Source organism: Osmerus eperlanus, chromosome 8 (assembly GCF_963692335.1).
Source record: "Osmerus eperlanus chromosome 8, fOsmEpe2.1, whole genome shotgun sequence".
NCBI lineage: Eukaryota > Metazoa > Chordata > Actinopteri > Osmeriformes > Osmeridae > Osmerus > Osmerus eperlanus.
In genome coordinates this window covers 14595066-14619576 of record NC_085025.1, presented here as the reverse complement: position 1 = coordinate 14619576, position 24511 = coordinate 14595066, and the positions used below count along the sequence as shown (strand labels likewise).

At 45.2% G+C, this 24511-nt stretch overlaps 1 protein-coding gene and 2 long non-coding RNA genes across 3 annotated transcripts in view; 2 read left to right on the top strand and 1 right to left on the bottom strand.

The window, feature by feature from the left end:
- Positions 1-24511, bottom strand: part of pbk (PDZ binding kinase) — a 111422-nt gene that overhangs the window by 16435 nt on the left and 70476 nt on the right. The window lies entirely within an intron of this gene.
- LOC134025370 (uncharacterized) lies at positions 3849-9071 on the top strand. Its single transcript, XR_009931009.1, has 3 exons — positions 3849-4078; positions 4202-4477; positions 8673-9071. It is a non-coding gene; the product is annotated as an uncharacterized LOC134025370 (long non-coding RNA).
- LOC134025001 (uncharacterized) overlaps positions 16818-24511 on the top strand; it is a 121829-nt gene continuing 114135 nt past the window's right edge. The window contains exon 1 of the long non-coding RNA XR_009930961.1: positions 16818-16829. This is a non-coding gene — a long non-coding RNA (uncharacterized LOC134025001). The remainder of the gene's footprint in view (positions 16830-24511) is intronic.

Below are 24511 nucleotides of genomic sequence, written 5' to 3'. Positions count from 1 at the left end.
AATTCTGTGTAGAGGGGCTTGATCTTGAAAAGTCGATAATATCCTGCAGTGCCTTTTTTGTTGTTGTTGTCTTCATCCTCTTCTGGGTTACTCAGGTGCAGTGACCACATGATTGCTCAAAACGGTCTTGTGCCATGCTGTCTCCAGGGAAGCGGAAATTAAAGGAGTAGTCCTTCCTCCAGTAGGTGCCCCTATCATGTACAGTGACCAGCCCTGTATATAGCACAATTGCCAGAAAAATGTAAAAAGTCTTCATGGTAAGTGGCACCCATGTGAATTTTAGCCCAGATTGCAGTCTTTTGGCAGCATTTCTTCCTCGATGACTCTTTGAGTGTCAGGCCTACCTGTCAGAAATATTTATCTATCAAGCATTGCACAGTCAGTCGGTGAGCAAGTTTAAGAAACCTTTATTGCTTGCTGCCGCAAGGAGACAAAACATCACATGCCATTGTGCTACAAAGTTTGTCTGCTAGCATATTGTGCTACCTAGCTATTTAAACAGCCCCGCTCATTTGCATGCATTGGTTAAAACAATGCATGCAAATGTTCCATGGCTCTTACATTTTTTTTTACATTTACATTTTGCATAGACCTGGCGCGCGTGCATGTTTACGTGTGTGCGTGTTTACGACATCAACCCTGATTGAAACACAACAACAGGATCTCCTGATGTCGTTAAAGCTCCTTCACATAGGTGTCAGGCAAATGTTCTCCAGACCTTGCGTCTCCATAAAACAACCAAAAAAAAACTCTTCTTAGTCCTCAGCCCCAAGGTTGTGGTGCTGTGGTTGGGGAAGTGGAGCAGCAGAGGCTGATGGCTCATCACCCCTATAATCATCTTCTCTGTGCAAACAAGACAAAAGAAAATCAGGACTAAAACCCACATTCATTCATTGACAAATATGACTAAAACAGTCAAAAATATATATTGCACACTCACAGTATGTTGACTAAATGTATAACTAGACCCAGGAACTTTGGGGTGGTACAGTAACAAACAATTATACAGGGATCATTACAGGCCTAGCTTTCTAAGATCTTTATTACCGCCCTTTTCACACAAAAAAAGGGGGGAACCGCTTAGGAAAAACAGTTTCGGAAACTGTGATATATTATATGTTCAGTAGATGGGGACAAAGACATCCTGTTTAGCTTAGAACGATATAGTCACTAAGGTTCTAGCTATTAGGAACAGTGTTTGCGATTTTAAATTACTTCAGAATGTCAACATGGCATGGAACTATCTTACTGAGTGGAATTAGTCGACTAGACACTACTTTTTACAACAAAAATCATACAAGGTAGGCCAAAGTTAGCCTGGTCCTAACCAGACTCTCGTACATTGCATTTGTACAGAGAGTCTGGCCTCGCTCCATTGACAAGCGTCAACTTCCTTGTAGGCGGGTGCTCTGTTGAAGTTTAAAACTATTGGATCTGCCCAGAGCCACTCTGATCTGCCATAACCAATCGCTAGCGTTCGCCTTAGCCAATTCCTTCACCACTACTGTAACAGAGCTAGCTGCCGTAGCTGGAAAATCAAACTATTCCCGAACCCCGTGGGGAGGATGGCCACAACATCATGGCCACCAACAAAACTCAGCAAAACTTGTTCTTGCTCCGGCTTTAGCTGTTGGATCGTTGACACAACGGACCGAATGGCTTTGCTCGCATCTTTCTCCGCCGCCATTACGGAACTACAACACAAACTAGCACACAACGTCATCGTTCTCAGCCACTCCCTCTGTTCGCTGATTCGCCGGTAGAAAATCGACCTGAAAAATCTGTCTTACGTACTTCATGGCCAGACCCATGTACAGAAGCAAAAATTAAATTGAGCGGAAGTACGTAGGAGGGCAGAGCCAGGCTAGGCCAAAGTTGTTGTGAATTCAAAATGTGAAATATTTGTTGGTGATATATTTATCTATTGTTTCATGTGTGTTAGTGTTAGCACAACCTAGTTGGCATTTTTGGGAAGGGCTAAATGGTGGCTTTCAATTGGCGTATTGCTTTCGTGGCTACGTTGAGAAATATCTGTTCATTGATCACATTTACATTGGATCAGCAGTGCCGCAAATGCGGAAGTTGTTTGGTTGTTGCTACTTCATGCAATCCATGCATTTATATTATTTGCTTTTGGAAAAAAACTGTTTACATAGATTTACAGATGAGATCCTTGTCGTTCCAGTGGTATATAACATGACATAATTACCCGATCCGTAATTACCCGATGTATGTGACGTATGCAGCCAGGTCGGGATGAAGAGGTTAATAGATAATAATCGAAATATAGGCCTACTTAGCAATACTATAAGAGAAACACGTGGCTAGTTAGCTTCTTTTGTTAGTTAGCTCGATATCTAAACACCAAAATATTGTGTACCTTTGAGTTGTATTCTGTTCAGTCATAATAATTGTATACAAATCAGATGATGTAGTTCAAATCATCAAATGTATGTAACATTTAACGAAAACAACAGGAGGGTTAATGGAGGACTGGCAATGCATTACATTTAGTCTTTTTTTTTGTCATTACAAGCTAGTCAATCATCTCCTTTTAAACATTTACAGAAATGGTCATGAGGAATGGATTATCAGACTGATTGAATAACAGTAAATCTTTGTCTCGGGGTGTGTTCGAATACCCTTAAAATGCTCCCTTCCTTCCTCCCTATTAACCCTTGTGTTCTCCTCGGGTCGTTCTGACCCATCAGTCATTGTGACCCACCGTCGTATTGCGACAACTTTACCGCATACAAAAACAAAGTGAAGCATTTTCTTTTAACCGTCGGGCTGTCTCAGACCCCCCACATTGCGATGGTTAAAAGAAAAGTATTTTTATTTGTTTTTGTATTGGGTAAAATTGGGTAAACACAATGATGGTTCGTTATGAACCTTTGGGTCATGTGACCCGAAGGCAGCACGAGGGTTAAGAGAGCAAGGACTGTTCGAAATGTCTTAAACCTTCTCTTCCGCTTTAGTAAGATACCTTGAAATACGTCACATAACGGTCATTTTTCAAGAGAGCATCTGAGTTGTCTTGCTGTCTTAATGGCGGCAGGTATTACCCATAACTCTGTGCGCCAGAACCCAAGCCAGAGAAAAAATAATAATAAGATGGCGGAACAAGTCAGTCAGGAGGTCCAAACTGGGATCAAAAGTATTCATAAGTGTAAGTTTCTTTGCTTTTTTTGCTTATTTTTTTTTTTACCGTTAAGTTACCGAGAAATAATGGGTGTACTATGTAATTATGCCATGATTGATTAACAAAAAAATCGTCTGAATTAGTTAGCAAGGTATCCGTTAGCCAGGTCGCTATCGCTATCGGTAGCTGAAGATTGTTAACAGGCTTGCTAACGTTAGCTCTGGTATTTATCTGTATTTAATGCAAGATAGTTAAGAAAGTGAACGATTGTTTACACACTTGTGTGACAATAAACTCAATAAACTCTCGAAAACCAATGCAAGTTGCAAAGCACGTTGAAGGAAGATGCAATTGACTGCCGTCTGACAGAGCGCGCTAGTGCGAGCACATAAGTACACGCAGCGCGATGACGTACATCCTATCTTAATAGACTGTTCAAAATCAACGGTTTTTGAGATACCTTCCCCCGAAAGGACCTCTCTCGTCAGACACCTGTCCAACTAGAGATCAAGGATTAGACAGCTATCTAAGAATTCGAACACACCCCAGATCTTATTTAACTATATACATTGACTCAGTAGTGCTTCAGTGTGTGGTATTCCATGAAGCAAGGATCAGCACACAGAGCTACGTTGCAGGCTTCACAGACATAGTGAGTCATTTTGCGCTGCTTCTCACGCCTATTTGTGTGTGCACAGACTGTGCAGTGACGCCTTGTGTTTTTCCCCTGCTGTGCCGTTTGAGGAATCTCACTGGGGAAGTGCCTTCCAGTGAGTCGCATGGGGTTGTCCACACAGGGACGGCCTGCGGTTGGAAGATGACGGGTTGTGTTGTGTTGGAGCTGTCGCATGAGGTTCTCCCTGTACCTCTTGTAGGTGATGACCTGGCCTGTGGCTCTGTGGTGGATTATGAAGCCATTCAGTACAGCGGCATCAAGTACGTGGAAAAAGGGTTAACTTTTTATACCATTTCATGGTCTTCCTGGCAATCTGGACTAAACAGTTTTGCATGTCCACCTTGTCTACTGAACCCATTTTGTTGTTGTACTCCATGACGCAGGTAGGCTTCACCTTCATTGATCCTGTTGAAAAATCAATTTTCCCACTCTCTACCATTTGAGAACTGTGTACAGTCGACAAGACGTGCACATCCCTTTTATCGTGCCATTTAACTGCCAACAGGTCCCCCTTGTGACGGAACTCCACATCCCCCTTCATCTTCTTAGTGAAGTTTGGCATTCCCTTTCGATTGGCCCTCACAGTCCCACAGGCTCCAGTCTTCTGCTGCAGAAGGTACTGGAATAATGCTGGGCTATTGTACCAGTTGTCTAGGACGGTGTTTCCCAACCAGTGTGCCGTGAGAGATCGTCAGGTGTGCCGTGGGAAATTATCTAATTAACCTAATTAACCTGTAATAAAGTGTGGCAGATAAAAAATAAATAAAAATATTTCCCCAAAAAACAGTTCTTCATGCTTTGGCTTTTGCCTACTATACACTTTGTGAGTGCTTTGGTTCGCGTGAGTTCTAAATATTACCGACGCTTCCACCAGAGTGAGTTATTTTTCCAAAACGGAAGCTAGCTAGCTTTAGTTATCTTCCGTTACCTAGCAAGCTAGCATAATACTCATACCAATGCTACTACCTGCTAGTTAGCCTCCTGATTTTAAATTTTGAAGCAATACTTTAGCGTTTGTCATATAGTTTTTGTCTTATCGGAAAATAGTCGGTTGGAATGTTCAGAATCACACATGTGCGACGTTACTCTGTGGGGCCCGCTTTCGAACGATCATATATGTGCAACGCTACTCCTTAATGGGTTAAGGAGGGTCATCCTTGTCGCGACACGTGACAGTGGCAGTTTGGGATCACAGCAAGACGAGCAAGTGACAGTGATGGAGAGGTTTTTGAGAAGAGAAAATGCAAATGCCGAACATATCTGTGTAAGCTGAGTTTCTCAAGCTTGACTGCGATAAAAACTAAAAACAGAGAGAGACTAAGAGCTGCTGAGGAAGAGTATTATATATGTCCATCCATCATCTTCCGCTTGTCCGGGGGTCGGGTCGCAGGGGCAGCAACCTAAGCAGGGAGGCCCAGACTTTCCTCTCCCCGGCCACTTCCACCAGCTCTTCCTGGGGGACCCCGAGGCGTTCCCAGGCCAGCCGAGAGACATAGTCCATCCAGCGTGTCCTGGGTCTTCCCCGGGGCCTCTTCCCAGTGGGACGTGCCCAGAACACCTCACCAGGGAGGCGTCAAGGAGGCATCCTTATCAGATGCCCGAGCCACCTCAACTGGCCCCTCGCGACGCGGAGGAGCAGCGGTTCTACTCTGAGCCCCTCCCGGATGACTGAGCTTGTCACCCTATCTCTAAGGGAGAGCCCGGGCACCCTGTGGAGAAAACTCATTTCGGCCACTTGTATTCGCGATCTTGTTTTTTCGGTCACTACCCACAGTTCGTGACCATAGGTGAGGGTAGGAACGTAGATGGACTGGTAAATAGAGAGCTTTGCCTTTCGACTCAGCTCCTTCACCACGACGTACCGATGCAGAGCCCGCATCACTGCGGACGCCGCACCGATGCGCCTGTCGATCTCGCGCTCCATCCTTCCCTCACTCGTGAACAAGACCCCGAGATACTTGAAGTCCTCCGCTTGGGACAAGATCTCCTCCCCGACCCGGAGATTGCACTCCACCTTTTTCCGGTCGATAACCATGGCCTCAGATTTGGAGGTGCTGATTCCCATCCCAGCCGCTTTGCATTCGGTTGCAAACCGCTCCAGTGAGAGCTGGAGGTCACGGCCCGATGAAGCCAACAGGACCACATCATCCGCAAAAAGCAGCGACCCGATCCTGAGGTCACCAAACCGGACCCCCTCAACGCCCTGGCTGCGCCTAGAAATTCTGTCCATATAAGTTATGAACAGAATCGGTGACAAAGGGCAGCCCTGGCGGAGTCCAACCCTCACCGGGAACAAGTTCGACTTACTACCGGCAATGCAGACCAAACTCTGGCACCGGTCGTACAGGGACCGAACAGCCCCGATCAGGGAGTCGGGTACCCCGTACTCCCGGAGCACCCCCCACATGAGCCCCCGAGGGACACGGTCGAACGCCTTTTCCAAATCCACAAAACGTGTGTAGACTGGTTGGGCGAACTCCCATGCACCCTCCAGAACCCTGCCGAGGGTATAGAGCTGGTCCACAGTTCCACGGCCAGGACGAAAACCACATTGCCCCTCCTGAATCCGAGGTTCGACAATCCGACGGACCCTCCTCTCCAGCACCCCTGAATAGACTTTCCCAGGGAGGCTGAGGAGTGTGATCCCCCTGAAGTTGGAGCACACCCTCCGGTCCCCCTTTTTAAAGAGGGGAAACACCACCCCGGTCTGCCAGTCCAAAGGCACTGTCCCCGATGTCCACGCAATGTTGCAGAGTCGTGTCAACCAAGACAGCCCTAAAACATCCAGAGCATTAAGGAACTCCGGGCAGACCTCATCCACCCCAGGGGCCTTGCCACCGCAGAGCTTTTCAACCACCTCGGCGACCTCAGCCCCAGAGATAGAAGGGCCCCCCCCAATGTCCCCAGACTCTGCCTCCACGTCGGAACGCGTGTTGGTGGGATTAAGGAGGTCTTCAAAGTATTCCTTTCACCGATCCAGGACGTCCCCCATCGAGGTCAGCAGCGCACCATCCCTACCATATACAGCGTTGACAGTGCACTGCTTCCCCCTCCTGAGTCGCCGGATGGTGGTCCAGAACCTTTTTGAAGCCGTTCGGAAGTCATTCTCCATGGCCTCGCCGAACTCCTCCCACGCCCGGGTTTTTGCCTCCGCCAAAGCCGCATTCCGCTTGGCCTGCCGGTACACATCAGCTGCCTCTGGAGTCCTACCAGCCAACAAAGTCCGATAGGCCTTCTTCAGCTTGACGGCTGTCCTCACCTCCGGCGTCCACCACCGGGTCCGAGGGTTGCCGCCGCGACATGCACCGACCGCCTTGCGTCCGCAGCTCCAGTCAGCCGCCTCAACAATGGAGGCCCGGAACATGGCCCATTCGGACTCAATGTCCCCGGCCTCCCCGGAGACATGATCGAAGCTCTCCTGGAGGTGGGAGTTGAGGCTCCTTCTGACCTGGGATTCTGCCAGCCGTTCCCAGCAGACCCTCACATTACGTTTGGGCCTGCCAGGCCTGACCGGCGTCTTCCCCCACCATCGTAGCCAACTCACCACCAGGTGGTGATCAGTTGACAGCTCCGCCCCTCTCCTCACCCGAGTGTCCAAGACATTCGGCCTCAGATCCGACGACACGACTACAAAGTCTATCATCGAACTGAGACCTCGGGAGTCCTGGTGCCAAGTGCACATATGGACACCCTTATGCTTGAACATGGTGTTCGTTATGGACAAGCCGTGTCTAGCACAGAAGTCCAACAACAAAACACCACTCGGGTTCAGATTGGGGGGGCCGTTCCTCCCAATCACGCCCCTCCAGGTCTCACTGTCATTGCCCACATGAGCATTGAAGTCCCCCAGGAGGACGAGGGAATCTCCGGGAGGAGCGCTTTCCAGCACCCCTCCCAGAGACTCCAAAAAGGGTGGGTACTCTGCACTGCCATTTGGTGCATAACCACAAACAACAGTGAGGACCCGTCCCCCCACCCGAAGGCGGAGGGAGGCTACCCTCTCATCCACCGGGGTGAACCCCAACGTACAGGCGCCGAACCGAGGGGAAACAAGTATTCCCAGCTCGACGCCTCTCACCGAGGGCAACTCCAGAGTGGAAGAGAGTCCAGCCCCTCTCAAGGAGACTGGTTCCGGAGCCGATGCTGTGCGTCGAGGCGAGGCCGACTATATCTAGCCGGAACTTCTCTACCTCGCGCACCAGCTCTGGCTCCTTTCCCGCCAGCGAGGTGACGTTCCACGTCCCTAGAGCTAGCTTCTGCAGCCGAGGATCGGACCGCCAAGGCCCCCGCCTTCGGCCGCCGCCCGTCTCGCACTGCACCCGACCCCCATGACCCCTCCTGCGGATGGTGAGCCCACTGGAAGGGGGTCCCACGCTGTCTCTTCGGGCTGTGCCCGACCGGGCCCCATGGGAAAAGGCCCGGCCACCAGGCGCTCGCCATCGAGCCCCACCCCTGGGCCTGGCTCCAGGGGGGGGGGCCCCGGTGACCCGCTTCCGGGCAGGGGCAACTGAGATCCATTGTTAGTTTTCTTCATGGTAGTTTTTTGAGCCACGCTTTGTCTGATCCTTCGCCTGGAACCTGTTTGCCTTGGGTGACTCTACATGGGGCATAAAGCCCCCGACAACATAGCTTCCAGGATCATTAGGACACGCAAACCCCTCCACCGCGGTAAGGTGGTGACTCAAGGAGGGGGTATTATATATGTATGTATTATAATAAAGGTCATCTAATGTAATATGTACTGTGTTAGAGTGTAATTTTGTGTCATTTTGGTTGGTGGTGTGCCCCAGGATTTTGTAAATGTAAAAAATGTGCCGCGGCTCAAAACAGGTTGGGAAACACTGGTCTAGGAAGATGGTGTGCCCTTTGCCAAGGTGAGGCTGCAGCAGGGTTGTGACCACAGAGCCAGAGACACCAAGGCCCTCCATATATTTGATGTCTGTGGTGGACCCGGTATAGATGATAAGGTCCTGGATATAGCCTGTCGGCACATCACACAGGACAACTTAATGCCGAACCTGTGGCGCTTTGAGGGTATGTACTGCCTGAAACCTATCCTACCTTTCCATTGCAGAAGTGACTCATCTATACACAAGTCCTTATGAGGTACAAACACTTCCAAATGCTGTGGTCAAGTTTGTCAGTACATTACGGATCTTGTGGAGGGGATCAGCAAGATTTGCAGTAGCCTTGTTTACAAAGTGTTGCGCTCTTAACAGGAGAAGGAAGCGGTCCTGAGAGAATAGTGTTTTGTAGAAGCATCATGAGATCAGTGGACCAGTACTCCTTCAAGTGCACAAATGGTTCAATACATCAGTCAGTGAAATGTACTGCTTCCTGGTGACCATCCTGCTGATGGGGCTCGTGAGAAAAGGTGCACTTGAAGGAGTACTGGTCCACTGACTGATGTATTGAACCATTTGGACAGCTTCCCTCTCATTCCAGGGCTTGTCTTCTCCCTCAGATCCTCTGCGAAGCGATTCGTCTCATGGACTACATCTGTCACAAGCTCCTCAGTGAAGAAGACCTTGAAACACTCTGCCTCTGAGGGGACAGGCAGAGCAGTTTTAACTCTTGACTGGGTGGTGTCAAAAGGAAACCTGGATGGTGTGAACTGGCCGGATCTCCAATGTCCTTCCCCTTCGTTCTCCTCCCTTGGATGGGCAATTGAAGGACCATCTCTGGTGAGGGATTCAGGAGGCCTGCTGCCATCGAAGTCGACAATTTGATCAGGCTCACCGTCTCTTAGGTTGAGGGGCAGGTTGTCGTCATCACTTTCAGGATCTGAATCAGTCTCAAATTCAGACTTGGGGTCGGAATTTCAGAGGATGTCCCGTATTTCCTCATCTGCGACTCTTTTGTTGTTAAACGTGGCCATTTCTTCTCCTATGTTTTGTGTCTTTCTCGTCTTGTGTCTAAACTCTGAGGTACTGTGACACATTACATTACAACATTACAAGTAAAAACATATACCTTGGAGTTTGAGTTACTTTCCATACATCCTGTGAGCCTCTATGTGTTCGTTGCTACTTGCTCGTTGAAAATGCACAATAGATTAGTAACAATCAGTGTTGCCAACTGTGACATCCTCCTCAGCCATTAAGTGGATACACCTGGGCCGGTGTGTCTCTTTCCCTTTAAGAGGACGTCGGAAGGAGACCCTTCCTTTTGTCCGCAGCACGCTTTTGTTTTGAGTTGTGGCAACCTTTTGTTAATACACCTTTCAACACTTCTCACTATCATGAGTCACGCACAGGGGCGCTGTATAGGGGGGAAAAGTTAGGCCGATTCTAAGGCAGGGTATATACAGCAATCCTTAAGTTACATTTAATACCTTTTAACCCTTTGACGCGTAAGTTCTAAATTTCTTGACTGGTCCCCCAGAGTGAGTTTTTTATGCGCGTGATTTTGGATCAATCTTAACGTTCCAGAAAATGATTATGACGCATTAATATTGAATTGCTGTACAATTTAAGCATTTCTTTGTTCGCATTTTAAGTTGAACCTGTTGTACCCCGTATCTGTGACCAGGGCACAACAACCCATGATTGTTTTTTAGGATATTAGCCCCCCCCCCTACTTGGATGTATTTCCTCCTCTTCGATGGACCATGTGCGACCTTCGTACTTTTTATGGCTACGTTTTTCTGGTGAGTGAATTGTTTGTTCAACTCAAGTTATAACACCTAACGCTATAGCTATATGTAGCTAGGTATTGTAAGTATATGTACGTATGTTATCAACTACTAGCTAGCTCGTAGTTGAGTGTAATTTATCTAACGTTAGCTAGCTGTTGCTAACTCATGGCTATGTTACGTATCTTGTGAATACAAAAGTCTTCGGTCCAATTGATTGTAATGCAACGATTATTGTTCTCTGCCAGGCTTCCATCTAGTAACTTATTTTATGAACACTTTATTTACCCATATCGTGCTGTATGGTACCTGAGTAAATTGTACAGGACGCTAAACCACAGGAGAAATGTACAAAAGACACAGTAGTTCAGTATTTTCAAACAATTATATTTATTTTATATAATTTAAAAACAGCTTTTCCAGAGGGAATCGAAAAACCAGTCAGCCAATTTGAGCCAATAAAGGCAAGACTGGAAAATTATTCCCTGACCCCTCGCAAAAGGGCGATCAAGCAAGCTCCTGGAAAACCTTAAGATTCTAGGTTCTAGGTTGCCTACTCAACGGCCAAGGTAGAAATGTGTTTACCTTTTTGTAGTCTTATCTGAAACAGAAAGAATAATTAGTGCATAATAGTAATAAAACAAGCAATAGCTTGAAGTCCATCTGAAATATATATAACCAATAGTTGTATTTTATGGAAAGCACAATTACTACACTGAAACAACTCGCAAAAAGGCTATCAAGCAAGCTCCTGGAAAACCTTAAGATTCTAGGTTCTAGGTTGCCTACTCAACGGCCAAGGTAGAAATGTGTTTAGCTTTTTGTAGTCTTATCTGAAACAAAGAATAATTAGTGCATAATAGTAAAAAAAGAGAAAAGATATAACTTGAAGTCCATCTGAAATATATATATATATATATATATATATATATATATATATATATATATATATAACCAATAGTTTTATTTTATGGAAAGCACAATTACTAGACATTGAAACAACTGGATAGCTTGAAAGTTATCTGAAACAGAATGAAGTTAGTTGTTTTGGCTCCAGATGGGGGCTCCGGTCCTGTTTTCTTGAACCATTCTTAGTCTGGCCCCTCACCTGAGACCACTTTGTCTTGGGAGACCCTACCAGGAGCACTAGGCTCCAGACAACACAGCCCCCAGGTTCATAAGGACACACAAACCTCTCCACCACGATAAGGTGATGGTTCTAGGAGAGGGGGTTAGTGTTTTTTTTAATTTTTTTTTTATTTATATAACAGGAACTGAACAGGAACTGGATATCTGAAACAAAGTTTTTTTTATTTTTTTTTATAACAGGAACTGGATATCTCGAAGAATATCTGAAACAGAAAAGTTTTTTGTGTGTGTGTGGGGGGGGGGGGTTATAACAGGAACAGGATATCTGAAACAGAAAAGTTAGATGTATGACAGTTGTATGTTATGTATGTGTATATTTCAATGAGACCTGGAAATCTGCTACTTGTACCGTTGGCTTTTAAATCCCGCTCAACGCCAAGGCAGAAAGTGACATACAAACCTGCTGCTTGAACCGTTGGCTTTTAAATCCCGCTCAACGGCCAAGGTAGAACGTGAGATCCGTTGGCTTGGTCAGTGGTTGTGGCATGACTTTTTTGTTTTTGTTGAGTTGATGAGATCCTGAGTTTGCGACTGAAGATGGTGGTGGGTTTTTATAGCGTGACATCTTGGCTTAACAAGGAGTCACCCTGTATTAGGGCCTCCTGTCTCATATCACCAAGATGTCATTAGAAAATATGAACCCACTGCTTGAACCGTTGGCTTTTAAATCCCGCTCAACGGCCAAGGTAGAATGATGTGTTTAATAATGTTTGAGGGTGTGATACTCCTCAAAACATGGGGCAACACACAAGGCAACGTTACATGCCACACACATAAACCTGGTCACTTTCCTCTCCTTTCTCCGACGCGAGGTAGACATGCACACCTTGCACTGCCTCCTGGTCCTGCTTCCTTGTGTAGTAGTTTGAGGGACCTCCGAGGGAAAGTGCCTGGCAGTCAACCGCAGAGGATTGTCAGATGTGGGACGGCCACCGGTGGATGGACGTCGAGGTGTATGATGCACCTCGAGCAGCTGTCTCATCAAGTTCAGTCTGTACTCCTGGTAAGTGATGACTCTCCCTATTCAGAATGGAGTAAATGAGTAGGCATTTGAGTAATCACAGCAACAAAATTATTTTAAAAGCTTTGTAAATTATATAATTTGAAATGTATTGTGCATGTCTCTCACCAGACTGTTGACGGTGGACGATGTGGCCATTTAGAACAGCAGTGTCTACCAAGTGAAAGAATACTTTCTTGTACCACTTGGTAGTCTTCCTGGCACATTCGACAAAGCTGTTCACCATGTCTGCCTTGTCCACAGCCCCCATCTTCTTGTTGTAATCAAGAACACAAGCTGGCTTGAGTTTCCTCTCCCCGGTGGCATGATCAATCCTCACCGTGGCTGACATCGTTGATGAATGAACAGTGGTGAGCATGTGAACATCACGTTTGTCATGCCACTTAACGGCCAACTGACTGCCATTTTGCTGAAACTCCACTTCGCCCTTTTTCATTTTAGGGGTGAAGGCTGGCATCCCCTTCCGATTTGCCCGAACGGTCCCACAGGCCCCTGTTCCACGGTAGAGAAGGTGCTGGAACAGTGTCGGACTGCTGTACCAGTTGTCCATGTACAGGATGTGGCCCTTTCTTAGGTGGGGTGCAAGTAAGGTCATCACGACCGAGCCAGATATTCCAAGTCCTGGAAAGTGGGTAATGTCGGTGCTGGATCCCGTGTAAATGATCATGTCCTGCACATAACCGGTCAATACATCACAAAGGACAAAGAATTTGACACCAAACCTATGCCTTTTTGATGGTATGTACTGCCGAAATGCCAGCCTACCCTTCCACTTCATTAGGGATTCATCAACACAGAGGTCTCTGTGTGGTACAAAGACCCGTCGGAATGAGGTGGTGAGAGCACTAAACACATTTCGGATCTTGTGCAGGGGATCATTTACATTAGCGCTTGCACTGTCGACGAAGTGCAAGCAACGGAGGAGAAGAAGGAAGCGGTCCTGGGAGAAGAGTGTGGCGAAGAAAGGGGTCAGGAGGATGGGATCTGTGCTCCAGTAGTCGCGGAGGGAGGACTTTCTCACAATTCCCATCAGGAGGACAGCGACCAAGAATGAATACATTTCATTCACGGTTGTCCGCACCCATTTAGCCATCTTTCCTTTCACTCCGGACGGCATCATCTCCTGCTGCACTGAGGCATAGCGGTTTGTTTCCTCCACTATCTCTTCGACCAGTTCTTCTGTGATGAACAGTTTGAAACACTGAGCCTCGGTGGGGTCTTCGGGGGGGGTCTGCACCCCAGACAGTGTTTCATCAAACACAACTCTAGGTCCAGGGGGAGTGAAATCACTGGCGGCCCACCAGCTCGTGGAATTCACCTCTTCCACTCCATCCCCCATTTCCATGTCTCCATCACTAGAGGGGCCTTCGGCCTCTGGGTTTCCAAGAGCCTCTAGGTTTGGGGGCAGACCTTCATCACTTTCATCACTGCTACTTTGGTCAGTGATGTACTCATCCTCTTCATCGGAATTAAAAAATAATTCGTGGATGTCAATGTTGGTAAGTTTCCTACTTTTGCCCGAACAAGATGCCATTTCTGGACTAATACAGTCGTTTATGTTTGCTGTATGTTCGCTGTCCGGGTTGTTCGTGTTGTCGTGTCGAGTAGCGAGTAGCGAGTAACGAGAGACACTGACAGCAACGTTACGTCATTTGTCATTGAATGCGGAAAAAATCTCAAGTGCTGAGGTATAAATATTTTATTTGCTTATGTTTTCACATATTTTTTACAAATAATGGGCGTATCAGATATTCCGATTATCAAAAATATTAAAATGAAGCTAAAATGGCCTTTTATATGGAAGTTGTACAGATGACAATAAGTTAGCTTCAAAAAGCTATTGATTTGCCGGTCATGTGGGCAGCCATATTTGTTTACATTGCAATGCAGTATGGGTGGATCAGTACGTAAAATAAATTACTTGTAAAAAGTTAGTGTGGTCAAATAAAACGTAGTCTTTCTTTTCAACAGGTTATTGCTACGTACGGTATAATTACTGTTCCGATTTTCAAATATTCACACAGTGATTTGAACATGTGTTTATGATGTGTACACGTTGGTTGTGTGGACAGAGATATGAGCTAATGGCTAATAGCGATCAGGTAGGCTGCCATGTTTTCTCTTACTTTGGTTAGCTCGTCATAGCGAGTGACCGGTGGGAGGGGTCAAATGTACAGTAGCTTACCATCTTCCCGCCTATGCCCCTTGAAATTTTGGGAGGCGTGCCAACTTATTTACATATCCATCTCTTTATTTGCTGTCAATATCTATCATTTAACTTCATTACCAACTATTACAATGGACATCTGGATCGTTGGATCGTCACTAGTCCACTGGCTGGAGCGCCACCTGACCGCCACCCGGCCTGCACGGTTCACCCGAACCCTTGGGCTGGACTGCCAGGTCCACTGGATGGGCCGACGCGGGATGAGGTGGGAGCAGCTCGTGCCACTTCTTCGCCGGACGTCGGGGCCAGCACCTGCCGTGATGGTCATCCATCTCGGGGGGAACAATCTCGGGTCGCAGTCGGGGTGTAGCCTTTTGCGCAGCATTAGGCGAGACCTCGACTGCATCCACTGGATGTTCCCCGACACCATGGTGCTGTTCTCCGATATTATCCAGCGGAGAGTGTACCGGAGCCAGGCGAGGGGCCATAGTGCTTATGGCATCGAGCGGGCAAGGCGCTTCGTGAATGCCGGAGTGGCCGGCTTCATGGGCAGAATTGGAGTCTCCAACTTCAACATCCGCCATGACCAGGACGTTTTCAGGAGGGACGGGGTTCATCTGAACCGTAGGGGGAACGAGTTGTTCCTCGAGAATGTCCTGGTCGGCCTGAGGAACGTCCTGTAAGCGTATAGCTTACGAAATAACACAAAGGCTCTTTTCAGAGCCACCCAAATACCCAGAAAATGTGCAATTTTCATAATGTGGTCAATCACCGATATAAAACTAAAATGATGCGTAGCGCGAAACAGTAACGTGCACTCGATGCAGAAAGTTACTTGACTTTTGTAGTAAGGGTCAGCCGGATAGGACAGCGGAACGGCAGGTTGTGGGCATTACATGTCAGTGTTTCTGTGTTCACAGTTGCAAGAGTCTGGAGCGGGAGTGTAGGCCTACCGACCGGCAGGACTCAAGGCTCAGATAGAGGATGACACTGAACAAATCGAGATCGACGCGTGCCTCGACTAGAACCGATACCTTGAATTAAAACGTTGCCAAAATGTTTCGTCTGTTTGTAATCTGTTTTCATTTGGGTGTGCCATATTATTTGTGTGTGCTACACGTATTATTCGGCAAAATTACCATCACAATTCAAAACTGTTTAGCCTAAGTATTTTATTGTCAGATGCACAGAACAAGGTCAGAGTGGGCACTGATATTCTTGGGACATGACAACGCAAAGCAACCTGGCATAACATATGTACTCAAGTACACGTTGCTATAATGTCATCATCAGTCATTCTCCTGGGATAGTTGAACATTGTGGATCAGTTATATTTTTCTCTGACTGCTGAATGTGAGCGCAAATCATATGAGCGGGAATCATGTGAGTGACGTGTCTGACGACCAAAATTAGTAAAAAGTTACTGTACTGTGGTAAAATTAAACGTGTATTCCTTTTTGCAACATGTTGTTGCAAGTTAGGGGTGTAGTTGCTATTCCGATTTTCAAATATTAACATATTGTGGTTGTGGTATATGATTTTAGTGGTAATGGTAGTGTATAGGATGATAAGCTAATTGCTATTACCGATAATGTAGGCTGCCATGTTTTTTGTTTGTTTTGATCACTGCTCAATGCATTGTGGGTGTCAAAGGGTCTACTCTTCTCACGAGAAAGTAAGGTGCATGGGGTCAAGTGGTACATCATCGAGGATTATCTTTGTTGCCGGAACACAACAAATCAAAGATGGCCGCAAGTAAACGAAACAAAAGACAGACGAATGTCAGATGTTTTAGATGCATATTTGTGAACGTATATCTATTATTTCGATCTCTGGTTGGTTGTACAATAGTAAAATCTGTTGAAAGTGATAGCCAAGTCAAGGAAAACGGATAATATTATGGTTTACTAGGTGGCGTGAGTAAAGCGTGTTATTTTTGGTTAGCTGTTAGCTAACATTAGCTAAACTAAATTGTTTGAACGTTTTCTTGTGGATAATAAAGGTAAACTTTCAAAAAATATACAGTAAATTGAGATTCATGTTTATAACATACACGTAGGCTAATGCTGAAGAGTTTATTGTTACGTAATAAGCCAAACTGGACATTCTAAAGGACGCGTTCCAACACACCGGTGTGTTGGTACGCTCCAGGGACCAGCCAGTTCTCAACACACCGGTGTGTTCGTACGCGTCAAAGGGTTAATACCTTTTTTTTAACTACCTTCTGAATTTTTTTAAAAAACCATCACGACACTGAGTTGCAAGTGTTAATCGGCAAAATTTTTAAGGTTTACGCAGATTTTCTTTACGCAGATTGACATTTCACAAACTGGCATCCACTACGTGAACTGGTGAACTGCTATAATTTGATTTGAACATAAACCTGTGCCTAGGCCTCATATGAACATATTACTGTCTTAATTGAATGGCCTTTTCCTCAATAATTGTGTCCATTTTAACCAGTTCCTCTTGTTTCTCTTTGTATCTCCTTCTGAGTGTATTGGATTTAGTGATTAGCTGGGCCATTTTTGACCCAGCCTTCCCCTCCGCTTCCTCAGCCAACTTGTTGGCATCATTTTCAAGGATGGTACAGACATCGTCCAGGACTCTGCATTGCTGTCTGAGCTCCACTAGTTCTTCTTAGACATTTGTAAGTTGATAAAACAAGGCTTAGAGAGCAGTTTACCTTACGGAGATATGGCTCCACCTAGCTAATTGCTATGCAAATTCCTCTCCTGTCACAATTTTTAAAGCCCATGATTCAACGGTAGGCAGAGCTTCGCTACTTGCTCAGGAAAGTGGAGAGCCAAGTGGAGCGCCAGAGTGTACATACATACTTACATACATATTATATATAGTTTAATTTGCTGCCTATTTCAATAAACGTTGATTCAACATGGTGGATAGCTGCTGTGCGCCGGGATGCCTGAACCATCGGGGAAAAGATAAAGGGATAGCATTTTATAGGACTCCTAGCTAAGATCCAGAGACAAGAACCCCATAATTCCTGACAACCACCCATGGCTTCAACTGAGGATCATTCAGTCTCTTGGAATGATTTATCTGTTATAAATATGTAATGGCATTTTTGTGATGAAAAGTGCACTGATATAATGTACGTTAGCCAACGTTAGTTGGTAACCGTTGACGAACTTTACAGACTAGCTAACGCTAGCTAGCTATACAAGTTATAAAACTGACTGCATTAACGTTACAAATAGCAATTTGTAGCCGGTAGACTTCAAAGGTGAATATTCATCATTAATCCAGCTGATTGCGTCCATTTTTATCCCTCCAGGCTTTTGTAGGCTTTCAAAGACTCCAGAGTAGGACGAATGAAAGTTGATAGAGAGTTGTAAATATCTGGATACAGAAGGTCAGGGAAGCCTTCCGTTTCACTCACAAATTTCGTAAAAAATAACTACGGGAACATTATATGGATCACTAATGTTTAATCGATCAAGTTTTGCTTTATAGCTGCCTATGTCTTTTGAATATAAGTGCGCAGTGAACTCAGACAGGTTGAAATCCGTGCTGGCGCCGTTAATTTTTGCCACTACTTTCCTGCCAAAATGGCAAAGTAAACAGTAAAGTCAAGTGACGTCCGGAGGTCTATAGGTGCGTGTTTAAGTGAGTGCTTGAATTGCAGTGACTTTGGGGTGTCAACTGGGTTTTTGGCCCAGCTTTGAGGGTGCTGTGCTTACACCGAGTTAGGGAAGGTGGAGTGTGGTCAATGGAGAGCTGAATAGTAATGGGAAGTTCGGATGATTTTACTGATTCGGTTCTTTGAATCTCGTTCAGTAAAATGAACGAATCTTTTTTCGAGTCATTCGTTCATTTCAACGGGGGGGGGGGGGGGGGGGCTATCCGTCCACTGCAAACACGTATCATATTCTCATGTAGGTTAGTGCATGACATGTGCACCAGGAGATACTATTTTAAGAGAAATTCTTGCATTAAAATAATGTATCATGACAGTTTGTATGATTTGGTCATTTATTATCACACTAGAATTTAATTATCACGGCAAACAATTACACTGCACTAAACTGTAAGTGTAATTGTAAAGTGAAAATAACAAAACCAGTCAGTATTATGACTTGAGCGAATATCATTCACGTCTTACTAAAATAGCGGCCACGCGAAAGGGAATGAGGAAACTGTTTCCTCTACTAAAAAATACAATGCGGGTCACATGAAAATGATCGTTCGTTTCCTCTAGCTACCAGTACAGAGCCTATGCAGGTCACGTGAAAAATGATCCAAAGACTCGTAGAAAGACTGAGTCGGGAAATGAACGAATTGTTCGTTTCCTTTAGCTACCACTACAGAGCCTATGCAGGTCATGTGAAAAATGATCCAAAGACTCGTACCCGAAGACCAAGTCAGGAAATGAACGAATCATTTCTGTTTACTTGGACGAGCCTATGCAACAGTCCCGATGCGTGGCCACGAGAAAATGAACGAATCACTCTTTGAGAGGACTCGTTACTCCCTAGTCCTTGTAAGGATTCGTTCAAAATGAACGAATCGTTCACGAACGACACATCACTAGAGCTGAACTACCTTAGTGCCTATGTAGCCTGTTTGGTGCCCTGGAGTATTCCACCCATGGTCATGAAGTTTGGAGAACCCATTGTCCAGATACAATAAATACTTTTATATTGTTAAATCCTTGTACCTGTGTTCTTTAAGGGTGACATGCCTAGCAGTAATTTCCTGCTTCACAAGCGAACCCACATTTATTACAATATGTAACAGGCACACACACAGTTGAGGAGGTAAGTGACTGAGGCCCTGTTTACACAGAGGAAAAACGCATATATTTTCATGCGGTTTGGCCTTTCATTTACACGAAAACTGAGGTTTTATCACGGAAAACGATCATTTCTAAAAACTCCGGCCAAAGTGGAGATTTCTGAAAACTCAGTTTTTGTGTTGGCGTGTGCACTAGGTTAACCCTTGTGCTGCCTTCGGGTCACATGACCCAAAGGTTCATAACGAACCACCGTTGTGTTTACCCAATTTTATCCAATACAAAAACAAATCTTTTTTTTTTCTTTTAACCTTCACAATGTGGGGGGTCTGAGACAGCCCGATGGTTAAAAGAAAATGCTTCACTTTGTTTTTGTATGCAGTAAAGTTGTCGCAATACGACGGTGGGTCACAATGACTGATGGGTCAGAATGACCCGAAGATAACACAAGGGTTAAACAGAGTTTTAGGTTCTCAAACGTCACAATATGCGACTAAAAATGAATCACGTTATGTGAGCTCCCTGACCCGGGTAATTTATTTGTGAATCGCGTTACATTTGTGAATCACGAAATACATTTGTGCATCGCATTACATTTATTTGTGAATCATCCAAACAAATGAACCTCGTGCCATATTTACTATTGAAAGGAAAAGGAAGTCGATCGTGTTATTCGTAGTTGTTGTTGATTTTGAGAATTCTGATTGGTTTGCATGGCTTTATCCTTCTCGTTACACTGCCGCCTACAGGTTTGGCATGGTTATGATAGCGCTCGGGTGCGTATTTATGCGGGTGAATGTAAACAGAAACATTTTTTTAAACGATCTAGTGTGTACAACGTTATTTTTTTAAACGGAGGGGCAGAAATATTTGTTTCTGTAAATACCCGGCTATGTGTAAACATGGCCTGAGGCTGTGTGAGGTAAAATGCAGTGATTTGTTTGTGTGACAGTGAAGAAATGTTTATCATCAAATCAAAGAGGGTTGAGCTTGTTCTCTCGTGCATCAGGGAGTTGTTCTTGCCTACGCGTCCCCCCTGCTCGGGTGCCGTCTCCACCCGGTTCAAGGTTGTTTCTGAAAATTAAGAGATAGAGACACAAAGAACAGCCTGCTTCCCACACCCTGTGTGAGACACCATGTTTAAGCCTAAGCACACTTCTCAGATCATAAGACAGAAATTTAATAAGCACAATATATTCTTCTCAATATAAACCTTCTTAGTCCAGTACTATTCTAGTGTGGTCAAGCAGTATCACTCTTGACCTAGTCGTAACCCTCTTTTCCGGACTCACATTCGTAGCAATAGCAAAAGGTTCACTGGCCCTTCTCCACCAACTCCTGCAACGTACGACTGGATTCTGGAGCAGCACAACACATGCTCCAGTGGTACCACGTACTTCCTTTCCCCAGCACCCTTAGGGCGTGCGAGGTTCTCTCGATGACCTTGAATGGTCCTGTCCATAAATGTACAACAGGCTTCCCCGAATATCTGATGATGTATTGGGGCAGGGTCTTCAAGGGGAAGGGGGGCAGACCACTCCTAGGTCTGATGAGGCATAGGGGCAGGGTCTCCAAGGGGAAGGGGTAGATCATCCAGAGAGAAAGGGGGGGGGGCATGGTCTCCAGGGGAATGGGGCCTTAGAACAGGGGTTAGGTAGTCAGACCCGCCAATCTGACTCGTCCTGAAGCAGAAAAGAGTTACAGTCCCATCATCACCTTATCTCCCATGATCAAGCAGTAACTGAGTCAAATGAGATGCGAACAGTCGAACACCAATGATTAATCACAGATATTGAAATCAAGAACCCATTTGAGGATTTAAAGTGGATATTTTTAAAGTTCAAATAAATCCCTCCTTTCACACCCTTTTAGGGTGTGACAACAAACACAAATTAAAAAATATCCCTCCTAAATCGCTCATCATTTACATTAAGTTGAGAAAATCTCAACTCGGTCGCGTCGCTACCCACAATGCACCACGCAAGCGATTCGCCTGGCTCCATAGAAAATGAATGGAAAACGTGTGAGACACCCTGTGTGAGACACCATGTTTAAGCCTGAGCACACTTCTAAGTTTCATAAGACATAACTTTAATAAGCACAATATATTCTTTAGCGGGAACAACGGTGGCTTAGCGAATGCGTGATTCATTTGCAGTCTGGATGTGGATTGTGTGGGTCTGCTGCGCAAGGGTGTGAGGCTGACCGCCTGTGAGTGCTTTGGGACACGGAGGAACTCACGGCACCACCCACTGATTGTTGAGGACAGTACTGCAAAACAATCTGTAGTTTCACGTCAGAGTCTCAAACACCAGCAAGTCTCCAACAACACCGGAAAAAGTAATTAGATTTGTCGCTAGTTGCATTTGACAACAGTTGCCAGGAGGGTTTAGAAAGTCGCCAGATATAGCGAAAAAGTCGCTAAGTTGGCAACACTGGTAACAATCACGTGAATGCACATGGGTGAAGAGTGACTATAATACAGATTGGCCTTAACCTATTCTTTAATATAAAAAAATGACAGCAGCACAAATGAAAATAATTGCATCACAAACGATTGCGACTATTTACAATCAGTTTGGAGCAAGTGGGGTGGTGGGATGGTGACATCATCGCCCATAATTAAATGTCTAATATAAAAAATATCGCTGCAGCACAAACATATTTTTTTAGGCCACAAACGAAGCACAAAAACATTTAGACTATTTGGGGTTCATTCGGAGTATGTGGGGGGGCTGAGTGACCTCAGGATGACCTATAAAACATTATTTATCTCAAATGAAAGTAGTACAAACGATTGAGACTATTTTGCCGATGTTTTGCGTTGGGTGGGGGGCCAACTTCACACAGGTTGGTTACCCTACCTTCCCGACAACCAGTCCTTGCACTGTACTTACTGTCGAACCTACGCGTCATCAGAAAATGCTAACAATTTGTTTGTTAGAGGACCAATTAACCTTAACCCCCTACTGCATGCCTTATGAAATAATGGATAAAAAAATTATTTGGTCAGACTTTTGTACTTATTATGGTGCACAATAAGCCTTTGAACACTAAATGTAATTTATTTTGTGGGGGTGAGGTACATTTGAGTATGTTACTTTGGGGCAACAACATGCAATAACGGTAGTAAATGGTAAAAATACATTTTATTGAAGATTCATATTTATTTCAATGTTTTTATCACATTTCATTAAAGTACTTATTAAAAAACACAATAAATGGAAACATCTGTACTGAAAAAACAAGACAGTGGCTGTCAATGATACTTTTAGAGGAGGTTTGTTACCTACAAGCAACAACACGCAACAAAGGAAAAAACGTTTACAAAATTAATTTTCATTAAACTTTTTACATTAGGAATTCACACAGATAAACAGTAATGATTTTTGTATCATTAGGTCAACAGCTTCACTGTGTGTGGAAGTCAAAAAAGCAGTTTTTCTCAGGAGTGAAACAGAGGAAAACGTCACACTTCATGCACTTGACCTTGATTATGCCCTTGCATCCAGGGAATTTGCACCTTCCTCTGCTGTCATTGTAGACAGGCCAGTGGTCAGTGTAGTCCAGCCGGACAGGCGCTGGTGGTACTGGTGCAATACGGCCTCTTTTTTGCTTTACATCTAGACTTGCCTCAACACTCAGAGATGGCCTTCCCCTCTTACTGCATACCTTCTCTTGATTGCAGAGGCAGTTTGCCACATCCGTTGTGAAGGCCAGTAAGCTGAGTTGTTCCTTCTTTGGGACACCACACCCAGTACAATCCCTTCTGTAGAGCAGCCAAGATTCCACCATTGTGACATCCATCATATGAAAGAACAGTCGGTGGTACCACTTCTTTGATCGTACTTTTGTGCGATACAGTGCTATTAGCGAGTCGAGGAGGTCTACTCCACCCATGTTTTTGTTGTAAATGGATACAACATTGGGACGCACAACTTCCACCATTTCTTTGGCCTTCTTGTCCCACCTTTGGACCATGTTGGTTGGGTTGGCAGCTGCATATGTGCTTAACAAGGTCACTGAACGATTGTCATGCCATTTCACTGCTCTCAGATACACACCATCATGTTTAGTATCTCTCTCTTCAAAGGTTCCTCTTCCTTTTTTCTTCATCATTTTATCCTCTGTAAAGGTACAACCTGGCAACCGATTGGATCTTACTGTTCCAACGCTATGAATTTTCATTTTCTCAAGTTGGACTTGCAGGTCGACGCTGCAGAACCAGTTATCAAAGAACATTTTGAAGGACTGGTTACTGGGAATGATGGAAGACAGCTGCAGTACTATATTGCCACTGGCACCGATGTCTGGCTTCCCTTCAACTGGAGAGATGGTGCCTGTGTACACATCAAAGTTGTATATGATCCCTTTGCAGTCAGCGAGTACAAATACCTTGTATCCCCAGCGTTTTGGTTTTTGTGGGTTGTACTGTTTCAGCTTGCTTTTGCCTTTGAAAGGGACCATTTGCTCATCAATGCATAGCATCTCATCCATTGGGACAGCATTGAAGCTTTCCTGAAGAGATGTCAGAAGAGGCCGGATTTTGAACAGCCTGTCATTCCCAGGTTGACCTACTGGAATCTGGTCATCGTTGTTGTTCATATGCAGGTATCGCTTGATGGTCTCCCAGCGATTCACTCCCATTGTATTTGCAATACAATCCACTCTTGCAGCAGTGCTCCAGTACATACGGGTCTTTGGTAGGCCAAAAACTGACATGTATTGTGAGATGCCTATGAATTGCTCAATCTCCCTGTACGTAACATTCAGTGGCTTATTTATGTCACACTGACTTGCATACAAGTTGCTCTGTGTAACTATGTTTTCAATAGCATCTGGTTTCAAGAGGTTTCTGAAGTACTCAACAGGCTGTTTGACCTCTGTAGCTTCAGGGAGACTCATTTTCCATTGGGGTACAGGGGGTATGCTTTTTCTACCAATTTGCCATGTCAGGTTCTTCGCT